Source organism: Silene latifolia, chromosome Y (assembly GCF_048544455.1).
Source record: "Silene latifolia isolate original U9 population chromosome Y, ASM4854445v1, whole genome shotgun sequence".
In the NCBI taxonomy this organism is placed as follows: Eukaryota; Viridiplantae; Streptophyta; class Magnoliopsida; order Caryophyllales; family Caryophyllaceae; genus Silene; species Silene latifolia.
Window position 1 is genome coordinate 116,660,160 of NC_133538.1, and position 5,602 is coordinate 116,665,761.

General features: G+C 39.6%; 1 non-coding gene across 1 annotated transcript; it reads right to left on the bottom strand.

The window, feature by feature from the left end:
• Positions 1-4,022: 4,022 nt before the first annotated feature.
• On the bottom strand, positions 4,023-4,129 carry LOC141637072 (small nucleolar RNA R71). Its single transcript, XR_012541634.1, has one exon. It is a non-coding gene; the product is annotated as a small nucleolar RNA R71 (small nucleolar RNA).
• Positions 4,130-5,602: the final 1,473 nt, after the last annotated feature.

Sequence of the window (5,602 nt, forward strand, 5' to 3'; positions counted from 1 at the left end):
ACCAAAGCGAAAAGCAAAGGACCCAAGAGATCACCCTGCTGGACACCCTGACAAGCCCACAAACAATTCTCCCCATAAAAAAGACGGGCAGGGCTGGAGTAACAAAACTCCACCCAACGGGAAAGAACCAGGCAACAACAACGGACTTCCTGAAGCATGGTCGTACGATCAACAAGGTTGAAAGCATTCTGGAAATCAACCAGCAACATAAAAAGTCCCACCTCAGCACCCCGAGCCTCAATGAACCGACTCAAGGCATGCAAGATAGCCTCTCCTCCACTGGACACACCCACCCCAAACTGAAGACCAGTAAAATAAGAAGACAAAGAAGGACCAACCAAAAAAGCACCACCCTATTATTATTATTATTATTATTATTATTATTATTATTATTATTATTATTATTATTATTATTATTATTATTATTATTATTATTATTATTATTATTATTATTATTATTATTATTATTATTATTATTATTATTATTATTATTATTATTATTATCATTATCATTATCATTATCATTATCATTATCATTATCATTATCATTATCATTATCATTATCATTATTATCATTATTATTATTATTATTATTATTATTATTATTATTATTATTATTATTATTTCTTATTATTATTATTATTATTATAAAAAAAACGCAAACTTTTATTAATCAATCAAAAGTTTACAAGAAATTGGTGGGCAGCCGAGATACAATCTGGGCGCCCACTCCCTTAGCAATAGCAAAGCTAAGTCTAGTAAAAATGTAAGCGGCCGTGCGAGCCCCTGCATCCTCAGAAACAGAGAATTTCTGGATCCGCTTGAGCAAAGCCACAGATTCCCTATCCAGCTCTCACAGCGCAGAAAAAGAGAAGGGTAGGAAACCATAACCAGCCGTCATGCACAAATCCGGATTGGCGACTTTCATTTGGCGAAGATCGGAACAACCCGACCCGGCACAAAATCGGACAACCCAGTCTGAGATAAGGGGGAAGACCCCGTCAGATCGACACACCCATCACGCCCCTATCCCAGGAATAAAGGTGCAGATCCGCCGGATGAAGGGAGCAACCCCGCCCATCAACCAAACCGATATCAACGTCCCTACCAGCAGGGATCCCCGACCTGTAGCAGATGTCCAATAAAGTGTCGCGAACGAGGCTATGCCGATGCTTAACGCCCACAGTACCAGCACATGACACAGCATGATCGCCATAAACATCCCCATAAAAAACATGAGAACAAGCAGGACATGGCCTAGACATCGTGAACAACGGGGCGCCGAGTCGATAGCTAAGCACACTACGATATGTCTTCCTATTCATAGTCTGCCCCAACCCAGAAATAGGAACCGCACGCAACCAATCAGAAGAGTGAGTCCCTTGCCGAGACTTCCACAATACAACCTGACGCAGAGTCAAAGAGAAAACAGAGTCCGAAGTAGCGGCAACCTTGGCGAAATATATATCTGCTAATTTCTTCATAAGTTTAGGGGCAACGATTTCACTAGGATCACGTAGAAGATTGATGTGACCTTAATTAGAGCATATTTAGTCTCCGAATTAGCCTTGTTCCCATGCTTTTTAGTGCATATTTGGGTCATCTATTATCTTTAGTTCTTTGTTTTGCATATTCTTTGAGGTTTTGTGTCCTTGGTAGGAAAGGAGTGCAAACCTTGCATTTTCATGGCAAAATGAGGCTAAATTGATTGAATTCAATGACCAAGTATCAAGGAGAGACATGATTAGAAGGCCTTTGTACATACTATAGTAGATGGGCAATGATGAGAAAAGATCCTTGCATCCCCGAGGAAATCCTCAAGGATTTTATGAAGAAAAAGGAAGAAAAGAAGAAGGAAAGAAACTGCCTAACAATCCGTGCGTCTTCCCCTGAAGACGCCCGTCCACCACCCACAACCCGTGCGTCTTCCTCTGCTGGACGCCCGGGCAAAACCACCCAAAGACGCCCGTCCAGAAGCTGCCAATCCGCCCGTCGCGTTCTAAAGACGCCCGGATTCTCAGACAGTCCCATTTCGTCTTCTTCAAGCTTCAAGGAAGGATGCACATCTTTTTCTAGAGACCGGAGTCTCCCTAGAGACCGGAGTCTCCCTAAAGAGACCGGCGATTCCTCAACAAGGGACTTAATCGTCATTTAAGCCCTTAGTTAACCCTAATTCATCCACCTAATCCCCACTATAAATACCCCATTAGTCTAATTAGAAGAGCATGTTCATCTTAGCAATCTTTAGTGTAGTTAATATCAATCAAATCTCTCTTTAATCTTGTAATCAACATTTAATCAAGTTTTAATACAAGTTTTATTTCCTTAATCTCTCTCTTGTTCATCCTTTATTTTGGGTAATTGAAGATTATTTGGGTTATTATTAGGAGATTGACAACCTCTCAATCAAGCATCAAGTACTTCTTTTATTCTTTGCTTTTGTTATTGGAATCATTAGTAGGTATAATTCTGTTAATCCATTTTTAATTATTGTTAATCACTTTCATTTATTCATCATGTTTCACTTTGTTGGTATGATTGACAAGCTTTCTAGCATGTTCAACATGATAATGAGTGAGTAGTTTCTTTAGCTAGGGTTAATGGGTAATTAGGGGAAACCAACATGGGGAATGATACATGCTTAAATTAATATGCTTTCATAGTTTATTTGCTTGCTAGTTGTGATCTCAACTTATGCACATGTTATGTTTGATGAAATGTGAGCCTATGAATCATTGCATTTTTTACCCATCACCTATCTTTTCAATAAGACTTGTAAGGCATAAACCAACTCGAGTCTCATTAGACCATGCATATTGTTGAGTAGGGAAGATTAAGTCGACTTGTAGGTGTTGTACAATCTAATCGATTCGGCTCCGGGACCCAAACTTTCCTAGGATTGTAAGACATAAACCAATTCGATCCATCACAACAATAATTGCTTGCTTATAACTTGAGAATATGTTTGTTTGATCAATTCCCATGAATCCCCTATGAGCCCATGACACCCTAGTGCCTTTTATCAATTGTTTACATCTCTTTTAATTCATCTTGCTTGTTTACTTTCATTGCTAATTAGTTTAGTGATCTTCTACTTCAAACCCCAATTGTGACACCCCTTAGACACCACTAGTTACAATAGAAATCTCATCTCAATTCCCGTCCCTTGGGATCCGACCTTTACTTGTCTCTTTACATCTCAATTGTAGAGTTGTTTGTGAAGTTATAAATTGTGTTTTGGTCTAGGTGCTCCTAACGACAAGTACTAAAAAACTAAACCCCACGAGGGAATCACACCGATCAAAAATGGCGCCGTTGCCGGGGACGATGTTAACTTGATTTAGATTTTCTTATATTGTTATTAGTTGTGTCTTTCTTTACCTTGGGGAAGTAAAACTCCTCAAGGTTTGTTCTAATTGTTTTCGAGTTGTTTGATATTTTGCATGTCTAGAAGATCACAAGGTAACTTGTTACCCTTTGATCACGAAATTGAAAGGACTTTGACAACCAATAGAAGACTTGCTAGGAGAACTTTGAGAGGTATTGGTGAGGTTTTAGATATTCAACCAAATACTATTGAGTTCATCAACCCTTTTGCAAGAGAATGTGAGGAGAACCCAACACAAAATCCAACACAAAATCAACCCACAATGCCTAAGTTTTCATCACATTCCGTACCCACCGAGGAGAACCTACCCAATGGTACTCCCACACCACAACATCTAACCGGAAATTTTATTGCCAAATCCGCATTTATCCAATTAATCGAAAGAAGCCAATTTGGGGGGATGCCTAGTGAAGACCCTTATTCTCATATGGAGACTTTTTGCGACTATTGTGATGCGATTTCTCAAACCGGTGTAACTCAAGACCAAATTCGATGGGTCTTATTTCCTTTTTCTCTAATTGGCACCGCGAAACAATGGTTGAAAGGCCTTTATAAAGCTACTCTCGGAATTGATTCTTGGAAAAAGTTTGCTCTAACTTTCTACAAAAAGTTCTATCCACCGGAAAAGACTAACATGCTAAGAGCTCAAATTACGGGCTTTAAGCAAAGGGATGAAGAATATTTGTATGAAGCTTGGGAGCGATTCAAGGGAATTTGTCGCTCATGTCCTCACCATGGACTTAGCGAGTGGTTCTTGGTACAACAACTTTGGAACGGTCTTTATGAAGATTCAAGGAACATTCTCAACATGGGATCAAATGGAATGTTCACCGAAGTTGATGATAATCAAACTTGGAACAAAATTGAGGAAATGGCGGTCCATAACTCACAATATAGTAGACCTCGCAAGGCTACTAGAGGAGGAAAGCATGAAGTAGACTCCATTAATCAATTGGGTGCTCAACTTAGTGCTCACATTGATACCATCAATTTGAAGTTTGAAAAGGCTATGGCTAGACTTGAAGAAGCCTCAAAATCAACAAAGCATCATGTTAATGCCATGACGGCATCTTCATCAATCCCAAGTGGAATATGTGAGAATTGTGGAACTTTGGGACATGACCAAAGTGAATGTAGGGGAACAAATGAAGAAGTGAATGCTTTCCAAGCATACAAGAGTGGTATCCCTTATTCAAACTATTACAATGAAAACACCAAATTCCATCCAAATCTCTCATACAAAAGCCAAAATGTTCAAAACCCTCAACCAACATACACCCCACCTCCCATGAGAAACTAAAATGAAAGACCCTTTTACAACCAAAACCAAGGTTACCAAAATCAAACTCCATACAATCAACAAAATGACCAAGGTTTTGATGTTCAAAAAGCGGTCCTCCAAATGCAAAAGAATCAACAAGAGTTTTTCACTCAAATGTAAAAGGATAGTCAAGTAAAGGAAATCACCATCAACAACATTCTAGCTCACACCAAAATGTTGGAAACCCAATTGACCCAACTAGCATCTTCAAGCTCACAAAGACAAAAGGGGCAATTACCACCTCAAAGTAATCCCCCAAGACATGAAACGGTTAGTGCCATTCACTTGAGGAGTGGTACAAGGTATGAAGCACCGAAGAAGCAAGTTGAGGATGAAATTGTGGAAGCTAGTGACAAAGAAGAAATTGTGCAAAACTCCAAGGATGGAGAACCGTCAAAAGAAGAAATTTCAAAGAAAAATGAAGACAAGGTCAAGGAGAAGGAGCCCATTGTGATTAGACTTCCTTTCCCAAGTCTTCAAGCCAAGCCCAATTTTGATGACCAACTTGGAAAATTTATGGAAATTGTGAAGAATTTGGAAGTCTCGATTCCTTTCACGGAATTAATCAATCACGTGCCGGCCTATGCAAAATACATAAAAGACATCCTCACAAAGAAGAAGTCGATCCGGAAGCTTGAGACTATCGCCTTCACTAAGGTGAGTAGTGTAATACTTCAAGGGAGTTCACCTCCAAAACTCAAAGATCCGGTAAGCTTCTCAATACTGTGTACCATTGGCGACACCACGATCAACAAAGCCTTATGCGATCTAGGGGCTAGTGTGAGTGTTATACCGTACTCGGTGAGTAAAAGGTTGGGGATGGGAGAGCTTAAATGCACCAATATCACACTCCAAATGGCCGATAGATCGACGAAGACACCATTAGGGATATG